The sequence below is a fragment of the Oncorhynchus mykiss genome, chromosome 10 (genome assembly GCF_057628025.1).
Source record: "Oncorhynchus mykiss isolate SJ-2025 chromosome 10, ASM5762802v1, whole genome shotgun sequence".
In the NCBI taxonomy this organism is placed as follows: domain Eukaryota; kingdom Metazoa; phylum Chordata; class Actinopteri; order Salmoniformes; family Salmonidae; genus Oncorhynchus; species Oncorhynchus mykiss.
In genome coordinates, this window is record NC_143031.1 from 67,655,538 (window position 1) to 67,667,657 (window position 12,120).

The 12,120-nt window shown below is 42.3% G+C and overlaps 1 protein-coding gene across 3 annotated transcripts in view; it reads left to right on the forward strand.

Annotated features, from left to right (window-relative positions):
- Positions 1-12,120, forward strand: part of LOC110534508 (F-box/WD repeat-containing protein 7) — a 190,657-nt gene continuing 178,537 nt past the window's right edge. For 2 of the 3 annotated variants that reach the window (XM_090187602.1, XM_090187604.1), the window contains exon 1: positions 1-404. The gene's annotated coding sequence lies outside the window, so the exon portion shown is untranslated. The remainder of the gene's footprint in view (positions 405-12,120) is intronic. The other variant, XM_090187603.1, reaches the window with a different exon arrangement.

Below are 12,120 nucleotides of genomic sequence, written 5' to 3' on the forward strand. Positions count from 1 at the left end.
AGTCAGTGAACGGAGAACCGAGAGCACTATCGCTTGAGGTAGCGGAGAGCATCAAGTGGATAAACTCTGTCTAATTTTCAGCTAATTCCCCTTCAGTGCTGTTCGGACACGGACCATACACCATCCCCAAGTGAATTTTTTTTGTATGTGGGTGACCCGAACTGTTGGACGAATTAAAAAAAAATAAATAATTTGGCATCATATCTAAGCAGAAACGAAAGTATTGAGAGTGGTATCCGAGGTTAGCCACTTGGCTAACTGGGAAGGTTGCCTAGCTAGCTACTGCTGAGAAAATACGAAGCAGAGGGAGACCCCAGCGGCAAAAAGGGCCATCGACGTGAGTCTGGACACATCAAGAGGAGCCGGAGTCCATTTGGCTGTGTTCTACTCTGATCATTTCGGAGGTAAGAGGTACAAGAAAACGGGTGGTCCAGGCGTATAAATCGTTACAATACTACAGCGCTGGGCCAGACAGTCAGCGGCGGAATGGTTATCTAACTTTAGCGAGATAGCTAGCAATTCCTTGCAAGAGTGTTTCTCACTAAATTGAGCTATTCGTAAACATCAGCTTTGCATATACATTGATAACGAATTAAATGTGTTAAACTGTGTTTTCAGAGGCAACGAAACGGATACATTTGTTGTAAATAACATGACCACCCTGACCTAGCTAATGGGGCTAGTTAGCTAATGTAGTGATGTAGTCCATATCGGCTAACGTTAGTAGCTAGCTACCAACCATCTGCTGGACTTTAACTAGCACTAGCAAGCTATCTTGCTGGCTTACAAGACAACACTTTAATTACACGAACAGCAAGTCTTACGTTGTTTATTTAGCTTGTTTTGAGAGTATGCTAACGTTATGTTAGTGTTGATTTATAATTTCAGTAATTCGCTGGAGTTATCCATCCAACTAGATTGCACCGCACGCTAAATCAAGCTAGCTAGCCAGTCTCCTTTTGTGATGCTAATGCTAGTCATCCAATTTCTGATAGCATAACATCCTGACTTACTCGCCACAACACAGCATGCAAAAACAATAAGGTTTAGTTTGTAAGAGCTGACTTTCGAGTTCGATACCCTCGCAAGCTAACGTTTATGGGATTGTACTTCATCACATTTTATTTTGCTTAGTGTTTTTTCGTAAGGTTGGTGAAGCAAGGTAAACGTTTTGGAGTCTTACTAGCCGCGAGGAACGGCGCCAGTGTGAGCCGAGCACATGCTCCTGTCTATGGCATCAGTCAGAGAATGTAGAAATTCGAGATTATCAAGCGAGGATAACAAATGCATCTCTTTTATTATAAATGTACAATTTCATATAAACCACGCATAAAAAATAAACACTTGCAAACTATACATCTAGCTAATACAGCAACCTATATGGGTAGCGTTGCAAACGTATCAAAACAGCCTAGATATCACACCGGAATAATTACAAAAACTAGCCAAAGTGTGCACGGTCCCGTTAAAATGATGGGGAGCGAGAGATGGGTTAGGTTTGATGTGCGGTTTTGAGGTAACTACTGTTACTGTCCCAGTATCACTAACTGTCATACTTGACTGAGTTGCCACAGTGAATCAAGTAAAGTAAACGGTGCATTTCAAAACTTGGTGCCTACTCTTATGAAAGACTTTAGGGTGTCATGTAGGCAATACCTGCATGTTCTTATGTAATCACTATTGTCAAATGTATTATTGTTCTTCCTGTATGTGCCATTTTCCTTATGAAATGTACCCGATGACTCCTCTAACAACTGTAAGGATATGTGATGCAGCACTTAGGAATGTTAAACAAGACACCAGTTGTATAGTCTTTTCAGCTGCGTTTCTCCCCTAACAAATCTGGGCCACATGAATAGCTACCTATAGTTCCTCAAAATAAAGGTGTATGCCTATAACAATGCACTGTCCTGTAGGCAGGTATATACTGGTAGTCTCTACAGCCAGTTTCTTTCTTCTCAAGACTTGGTGCTGAGGGTTCTCGTGCAGTCTTGACAGTTCAGTGTGGTCCCTTTTTGTGTTGTCCCCTGCACAAGACAAAATAAAGTTAAATTAAAAGTAGGAAAGTAAGATAAAGGAAGCCCTTTTATTTTCCTGCTCAAATATTCCTTTCTTTTAACACTCCCTCTGTGCTCTCCTCTTGCTTTCTTTCTCCCTCAGTCCCTCTGTCTTCATAAGGCTTAGAGCCTCTCTGCTTTCTCCCTGCACAGTGAGTCCTCAATAACTCCTCGGCGCTCAGGCCCTCCACAGACTAACAGAATGGAAGAGGAGAGAGAAGGCCCTTAAGGACTCCAAGAGATATATAAAACAATGTCGTGCTCTCCTCTCTTAATGAAAGCCAGGAAGTGGGACAACCAAAGGTTTTCTTTCTCTGAATTCTCTCCCCTTCCTCGTGTCCTTAGTGTCAATATACACTACCGTTCAAAAGTTTGGTGTCACTTAGAAATTTCCTCGTTTTTGAAAGAAAAGCACATTTTTGTCCATTAAAATAACATCAAATTGATCAGAAATACAGTGTAGACATTGTTAATGTTGTAAATTACTATTGTAGCTGGAAACGGCAGATTTTTTTATGGAATAAGTGCATAGGCAAATCATGTTCAATTTGGTTTAAATAATGCAAAAACAAAGTGTTGGAGAAGAAAGTAAAAGTGCCATGTAAAAAAGCTAACGTTTAAGTTCCTTGCTCAGAACATGAGAACGTATGAAACCTGGTGGTTCCTTTTGACATGAGTCTTCAATATTCCCAGGTAAGAAGTTTTAGGTTGTAGTTATTATAGGAATTATAGGACTATTTCCCTCTACCATTTGTATTTCATATACCTTTGACTACTGGATGTTTTTATAGGCACTTTAGTATTGCCAGTGTAACAGTATAGCCTCCGTCCCTCTCCTCGCCAGACCTGTGCTCGAACCAGGAACACATCGACAATAGCCACCCTCGAAGCAGCGTTATCCATCGCTCCACAAAAGCCGCAGCCCTTGCAGAGCAAGGGGAACAACCACTCCTAGTCTCAGAGCTAGTGATGTTTGAAACGCTATTAGCGCGCACCCCACTAACTAGCTAGCCATTTCACATCGGTTACACCAGCCTAATCTTTGAAGTCATAAACAGCGCAGTGCTTGTAGCACAACGGCGAGCTGCTGGCAAAACGCACGAAAGTGCTGTTTGAATGAATGCTTACGAGCCTGCTGGTGCCTACCATTGCTCAGTCAGACTGCTCCATCAAATATCAAATCATAGCATAATAACACACAAATACGAGCCTTAGGTCATTAATATGGTCGAATCCGGAAACTACAGTGCCTTGCGAAAGTATTCGGCCCCCTTGAACTTTGCAAACTTTTGCCACATTTCAGGCTTCAAACATAAAGATATAAAACTGTATTTTTTTGTGAAGAATCAACAACAAGTGGGACACAATCATGAAGTGGAACGACATTTATTGGATATTTCAAACTTTTCTAACAAATCAAAAACTGAAAAATTGGGCGTGCAAAATTATTCAGCCCCCTTAAGTTAATACTTTGTAGCGCCACCTTTTGCTGCGATTACAGCTGTAAGTCGCTTGGGGTATGTCTCTATCAGTTTTGCACATCGAGAGACTGAAATTATTTCCCGTTCCTCCTTGCAAAACTGCTCGAGCTCAGTGAGGTTGGATGGAGAGCATTTGTGAACAGCAGTTTTCAGTTCTTTCCACAGATTCTCGATTGGATTCAGGTCTGGACTTTGACTTGGCCATTCTAACATCTGGATATGTTTATTTTTTAACCATTCCATTGTAGATTTTGCTTTATGTTTTGGATCATTGTCTTGTTGGAAGACAAATCTCCGTCCCAGTCTCAGGTCTTTTGCAGACTCCATCAGGTTTTCTTCCAGAATGGTCCTGTATTTGGCTCCATCCATCTTCCCATCAATTTTAACCATCTTCCCTGTCCCTGCTGAAGAAAAGCAGGCCCAAACCATGATGCTGCCACCACCATGTTTGACAGTGGGGATGGTGTGTTCAGCTGTGTTGCTTTTACGCCAAACATAACGTTTTGCAAAATTTCAATTTTGGTTTCATCTGACCAGAGCACCTTCTTCCACATGTTTGGTGTGTCTCCCAGGTGGCTTGTGGCAAACTTTAAACAACACTTTTTATGGATATCTTTAAGAAATGGCTTTCTTCTTGCCACTCTTCCATAAAGGCCAGATTTGTGCAATATACAACTGATTGTTGTCCTATGGACAGAATCTCCCACCTCAGCTGTAGATCTCTGCAGTTCATCCAGAGTGATCATGGGCCTCTTGGCTGCATCTCTGATCAGTCTTCTCCTTGTATGAGCTGAAAGTTTAGAGGGACGGCCAGGTCTTGGTAGATTTGCAGTGGTCTGATACTCCTTCCATTTCAATATTATCACTTGCACAGTGCTCCTTGGGATGTTTAAAGCTTGGGAAATCTTTTTGTATCCAAATCCGGCTTTAAACTTCTTCACAACAGTATCTCGGACCTGCCTGGTGTGTTCCTTGTTCTTCATGATGCTCTCTGCGCTTTTAACGGACCTCTGAGACTATCACAGTGCAGGTGCATTTATACGGAGACTTGATTACACACAGGTGGATTGTATTTATCCTCATTAGTCATTTAGGTCAACATTGGATCATTCAGAGATCCTCACTGAACTTCTGGAGAATTTGCTGCACTGAAAGTAAAGGGGCTGAATAATTTTGCACGCCCAATTTTTCAGTTTTTGAATTTGTTAAAAGAGTTTGAAATATCCAATAAATGTCGTTCCACTTCATGATTGTGTCCCACTTGTTGTTGATTCTTCACAAAAAAATACAGTTTTATATCTTTATGTTTGAAGCCTGAAATGTGGCAAAAGCGCTTTTGTTAAATCATCCCCCGTTTGGCGAAGTTGGCCGTCTTTGTTAGGAAGAAAGTCTTCACAGGGTTCGCAACGAGCCAGGTTAGCAGGCAATATTAACTAAATATGCAGGTTTAAAAATATACTTGCATATTGATTTTAAGAAAGGCATCGATGTTTATGGTTAGGTACACATTGGAGCAAGACGGTCCTTTTTCGCGAATACGCACCGCATCGATTATATGCAACGCAGATAAACTAGTAATATCATCAACCATGTGTAGTTAACTAGTGATTATGATTGATTGTTTTTATACGTTTAATGCTAGCTAGCAACTTACCTTGGCTTCTTACTGTATTCTTGTAACAGGCAGTCTCCTTGTGGAGTGCAATGTAATCAGGTGGTTAGAGCGTTGGACTAGTAACTGAAAGGTTGCAAGATTGAATCCCTGAGCTGACAAGGTAAAAATCTGTCATTCTGCCCCTGAACAAGGCAGTTCCTAGACAGTCATTGAAAATTAGAATGTGTTCTTAACTGACTTGCCTAGTTAAATAAAGGATAAATAAAGGTTTATAATTATTATTTTTTTCAATCGGCCAAATCAGTGTCTAAAAATACAGATTTCCGATTGTTATGAAAACTTGAAATCGGCCCTAATTAATTGGCCATTCCGATTAATCAGTCGACCTCTAGTCTGCACTGTTTCTGAGCAATTTTATCTTATTTTAAGGGAGAAAAAATGTGCTTTTCTTTCAAAAACAAGAACATTTCTAAGTGGCCCCAAACTTTTGAACGGTTGTGTACCTGCTACTATAATGGTTAATAAACAACCCCTAAATGTTTTGTTTTTCATGTGCATAGAAGGTGCCTTGCTGATTTAAGTTTGTCTCTTGATGAATCTGTACATGTTGGTTGGAAGTGGAACCTTCTTGGGCAGAGCAATTTTTTTTATTCTGTTTTATTTTCCCAAATTATATTTTCTCAGTTGTCTGGAGGAATGTGTTAACACATTTGGATTTAAGTGCAATTCCCCTTTAATTACACATCTAGTGTGTGATGAATGTACTGTCTAATGTGATGGTTTTGTACTTGTTCATTTCATGATAAAGTTTGCAAATAATACATACAAATTAGCGATGCACCGCTATTACATTTTTGGTCAATATTCAATATTTTCCTTGCCAAAAGAACGATACTGATAACTGGGGTAGGCCGTCATTGTAAATAAGAATTTGCTCTTAACTGACTTGCCTAGTTAAATAAAGGTTACAATAACACCACACTGATCAAAGTTATTTTGTTGGCATTTACGTATGTCCCCATTACTAGTAAAACATACTCAAAACCTATTTCTTTCACTTACTTGTTGTGTTGTTTCATTGTTCAGTCGTTTCATTCTCAACCCGGATTTCTATGGAACGCCGCTTGGGTCTTTGCGTGTCAAAGATACTATTTAACACTATTTGACATATCAATTAAGCTTGTTGACCAATCACGTCCTGAATGTTACTACGTGTCACAACTTAAGGCGTCCATATTTTTTTTAACGTAGTTATTGCACATTGATTACACTATCACTCGTATTTCATGTCACAGTGGTTCATCGATACATCAATACATGTTATGATTTTCTCACCTACAGTGCTGGTCATAAACAAAAATAAAATGTGCTAGCAAGCTCATGGATGCAAACAATGTTCTTTCCCAAAAACATAGCAAAAGACAATCTGTTTCAAATCCAAGTTTGTCACGTGCGCAGAAAACAACAGGTGTAAACCTTACTTACAGGCTCTAACCAATGGTGCGGAGAAAAAAGTTGTGTGGGTAAGTAAAGAAATAAAACAACAGTAAAAAGACATTTGAAAAAAGAGTAGCAAGGCTATATACAGACACCTGTTAGTCAGGCTTATTGAGGTAGTATGTACATGTAGGTATTGTTAAAGTGACTATGCATATATGATGAACAGAGAGTAGCAGCAGCGTAAAAAGAGGGGTTGGGGGGACACACACACAATGCAAATAGTCCGGGTAACCATTTGGTTACCTGTTCAGGAGTCTTATGGCTTGGGGGTAAAAACTGTTGAGAATACTTTTTGTCCTAGACTTGGCACTACGGTACCGCTTGCCATGCGGTAGTAGAGAGAACAGTCTATGACTGGGGTGGCTGGGGTCTTTGACAATTTTTAGGGCCTTCCTCTGACACCGCCTGGTGTAGAGGTCCTGGATGGCAGGCAGCTTTGCCCCAGTGATGTTCTGGGCCGTACGCACTACCCTCTGTAGTGCCTTGCGGTCAGAGGCCGCAAGGCACTTGTTGTTGATGTGGACACCAAAAGAATTTGAAGCTCAACCTGCTCCACTACAGCCTCGTCGATGAGAATGGGGACGTGCTCGTTACTCCTCTTCCTGTAGTCCACAATCATCTCCTTTGTCTTGGTTACGTTGAGGGAAAGGTTGTTATTCTGGCACCACCCGGCCAGTTCTCTGACCTCCCTTTAGGTGGTCTCGTCGTTGTCGGTGATCAGGCCTACCACTGTTGTGTCGTCAGCAAACTTAATGATGGTGTTGGAGTCGTGCCTGGCCATGCAGTCGTGGGTGAACAGGGAGTACAGGAGGGGACTGAGCACGCACCCCTGGGGAGCTCCAGTGTTGAGGATCAGCGTGGCAGATGTGTTGCTATCTACCCTCACCACCTGGGGGCGGCCTGTCAGGAAGTCCAGGATCCAGTTGCAGAGGGAGGTGTTTAGTCCCAGGGTCCTTAGCTTGGTGATGAGCTTTGAAGGTACCATGGTGTTGAACGCTGAGCTGTAGTCAATGAACAGCACTCTCACATAGGTGTTCCTTTTGTCCAGATGGGAAAGGGCAGTGTGGAGTGCAATAGAGATTGCATCATCTGTGGATCTGTTTGTAGCTATAGCTATAGTTAGCTAGCTAACTAAAGTTGAAGTTGTAAGTTTACATACACTTAGGTTGGAGTCATTAAAACTCGTTTTTCAACGACTCCACAAATTTCTTGTTTACAAACTATTGTTTTGGCAAGTCGTTTAGGACATCTACTTTGCATGACACAAGTGATTTTTTTTCCAACAATTGTTTACAAACAGATTATTTCACTTATAATTCTCTATCACAATTCCAGTGGGTATGAAGTTTACAATACACTAAGTTGACTGTGCCTTGTAAACAGCTTGGAAAATTCCCCAAAATTATTTAATGGCTTTAGAAGCTTCTGATAGGCTAATTGACATCATTTGAGTCAACTGGAGGTGTACCTGTGGATGTATTTCAAGACCTACCTTCAAACTCAGTGCCTCTTTGCTTGACATCATGGGGAAATGAAAATAAATCAGCCAAGACCTCCAGAAAAATAATCATAGACCTCCAAGTCTGGTTCATCCTTGGGAGCAATTTCCAAACGCCTGAAGGTACCACGTACATCTGTACAAACAATGGTACGCGAGTATAAACACCATGGGACCACGCAGCCGTCATACCGCTCAGGAAGGAGACTCGTTCTGTCTCATAGAGATGAATGTACTTTGGTGCGAAAAGTGCTAAGATGCTGGAGGAAACGGGTACTAAAGTATCAATATCTACAGTAAAACAAGTCCGATATCGACAATCTGAAAGGCCACTCAGCAAAGAAGAAGCCACTGCTCCAAAACCACCATTAAAAAGCCAGACTACGGTTTGCAACTGCACATGGGGACAAAGATTGTAGCTAGCCACAATAAGGATTAGCCACAACAATGGACTTTGGTTAGCCTTCAAACTAAAAGTATGGCATAACTCTACTATTTTTCACTGTCAATTATACTTTTATTTTGAAGGCAAACCGCAAATTCCTTATTGTGGCTAGCTTCACAGCAGTTGAAGCTAGCTGGCTGCTTCTAACACATTAGCTTTGGGCAACAGGGTTAAGTAGCTGGATAGCTATTTATTTTCACGATATGAAGTTCAATTTCAATAGGCGAACAGCTAGTGGCTACCTAGCTAATACTTACTCACAAGGATTCCTAAATCATTGCTAAGAATAATGAAAATGACTGCAGTTTCTACTGGTCATTGTTTCAAGCGGGCGTATTGGTGCTGGCTAGATACCAAGCTAAAGCTAGCTACCCCAGAAGTTGCGGTATTGTACCAACGCGGTATTACCAACGCGGTATTGTAAGCACATCTTTCGTTCGTGGCCGGTGTTTGCTTGTTTGCAAACTTTTGTACAGCGTTGACAGTGCTACTATCTTTTTTGACACGTAAGACCCAAACTTCGTTCCATAGTATGTATGTCATGAAGCTAATAGCAGTGACACTATTAGTGTAACTCCGATAGGGCAGCATCTGAATAATAGCACACTTTGTAGTGTGTACTGGCGCTCGACCAGTTGGCGAAAGCCAACATCACCCACGACAGAGTGGTTGATTTTCAAGGGAAACGAATGGCGTTAATGGATTTTGCCTTTGAGTTGTCTCGCTGAAATTTTCTTGCTCTTTCAAATGACTGCTCGACTTGTTGACTGCTTGATCCACATGTTCACTGAAAAGTAAGCTTACCTGGCGGAAGTATAGCATGTGTAAGTATATCATTTCTATTAGGGATGCACAATATATTGGTGAACATATCGGAATCGGACGATATTGGCTAAACGCCGGTGTGCAAAACCGATGTCATAGCTGAAGTGCATACCTAGATAACGTAGGGCTGCGAGCTACGGTAGCTTGAGATCGACCTGACCCCTGTAACAGAGTGTTTGCTTTGGACCCCACAGCAAAGTGCCTACTTGTTTTCCTGAGCTCAACCCTCCATCGCTGTCTCTGCAGCTCCACAATCTGCAGGGGTTGAAAAGTTGTTTTGACGGCTAAGGACCAGGCAGCAGAACAGTGGTGGTTTGACGGTTCATATAATCCTTTATGATACGAGTCTGGCTCCTACAGGTTAAAATATGATTTACAGTTAAGTTTGAGGTAGCTGCAGTGTTTTCAGAGTGATGTATAGGGCAGATTCAGGTGGAAAGAATGTGCCTTGCTGTTTAAGTTTGTCTCTCAATGAAGCTGTAACTGTTGGGTGGAAGTGGAACCTCCTTGGGCAAAGCTATAGGGTCGTTCTTCTGGTAATGCTAGAGGGGGGGCTTCAGTGAGGGAGAGGCCATTGTCACAAGACGTGTCACATTTAATTTAGGCCTGTGTATTAGCCACACCATGACATTCTTCAGGTTCTCAAAGGACTTTGGTTCAGGTCAAGGGTGGAGTTGGTGGGTGAATGCATTAATGTCTTTTGCCAAATTGATTTAGGAACTTGACATGGCTTCCGAGAACTATATTCCTACTGGATTATGAGCTGTAATAGCTATTTTCAGACTCCTACCTCTCACACAGAGGGATTTTCTCCACTCACAGCTTTCCAGAATAAGGTCAGTGAAAACATTTGACAGAGAGCATTCATGCATCATGGATCTTCATAGACATTCATGGGCCTGCCTTTTTATTTTATCTTTGCAAATGGAGGATGTAGCTAATGTTTCTCTTGCTTGTGTGGACAACCGGTTGGTTTCAGTAGGTTACAGATCCAGCCTTGGACTGCAGTCTTGTTTTTGCATTATAGAATGCTTCCTACGTCTAATGGGTTTGTCTCGTGCTGACTGACCTTCTGGGACTATGGGCTAGAGAACATTTGCTGGAAGCAGGGGCCTATAGAATGTTGCCTTGCTCTAATGGTTTTGTCTTACTGTGAGGTATGGCTTATCCACATTCTCTCAGTCACCCACGGCTGTTTCAGACAGTAGGATACTGACCCCTGGGCTCTGCTAAAAGCATTCTCATCCACGGCACAGTGTCACTCCCTGGCTTTGAAGTAGATGTTGCCACAACACCGGGGAGATGAAAGGGTCTTGGCAAAGGGTGTAGCCGTGTATCTCTGTTCTCTTGATGTGCAGGTGTCGTTTTATGTATGCGTGACTGAGACCATGGGGCCTTGCCTAGTGGAAAGGACGTTCGGCTGACTACTTCACTCCAATTTCCGAGTGAAGGCAGACTTTCTGAAAGCCAACTTTCTGATAAACGTATGTCAGAGGGGTCTCGCTAATCAAGAAGACCAGCTGGCTCTTATGACTGCTCCAAGCCGACCATTGAACTGACTGAGGCAACCTTGGCGTGTCCTTCATACTGTAGACCGGTCTCGTGTGGGTCTTGGAAAAGTCGCCTCCTATAAACGGAATAGGCTACCTCTTCTTTTAACCTTAGCCAGGCTACCCTGCCTGCCATGATGACATCCTCTCAGACCTAAGACATTACAGGATCAAGGTGGAATGTTATTTTCTCCCCTCCACCTCTTCTCGTCTCATTTTTAAAACGTGGCGACATAAAAGTTGGAGCAGGAGCATCATCCGTTCTTCAGTAGGGCCCAGGAGACTTTTATTCTCAGTCCCATTGTGAATGGCTTCATGCAGCTCCCTATCTGCGGTGGTGAGCGAGAAGGACCATGTAAATAATTCAGAGCCCTGCCATGCTTGCCTCTCTGGGGCTGGGATCACTGAGGAGTCTCCTAGCAAGGCAGCCTGTGCTTTGATGTGGGCTTCTGGTGTGAATACCAGCCTATGTATGGGACACAGTGAGTCAAGGGACTGGGGGAGGAGGGGTTGATTCTGATCGATACATCTCAGGATGATTACAACTGATAGAACACAACTATTTATTTATTAAAGGAATTTTCTATGAAGAGTATCCCGGGTTCTTTCTGACCACTGTGGCACTTCCGTGCCGACCAGCACTCTTGAACCCCATTTGATAAGGAGATGGCATGTAGATAGAGTATGATTTTTAAAGTTAAAATGGCTTGTGCACTATTATCTTTCCCCATGGCTTTCTAGAGGAGTTATTAATTTCAGGGCAAATATAATTTCATAAGATGACTCCACCCAAGAGAACCATGCATGCTGAAAACTATACGGAGCAAAAATAAAAACGCAACAATTTCAATTATTTTACTGAGTTAGTTCATATAAGGGAATCAGTCAATTGAACTATTTTATGGATTTCACATGACTGGGCATGGGCGCAGCCATGGGTGGGCTTGGGAAGGGAATAGGCCTACCCACTTGGGCTGCCCAGGTGGCTGGTCTCAGGTAAAGAAGCCGGATGTGGAGGGACTGGCTTGGTTAAAACAATTCTCTAAAATGACGTAGGAGGCGGCTTATGGTAGAGAAATTAACATTAACTTATCTGGCAACTGCTCTGGTGGACATTCCTGCAGTCGGCATGCCAATTGCACGCTCCCT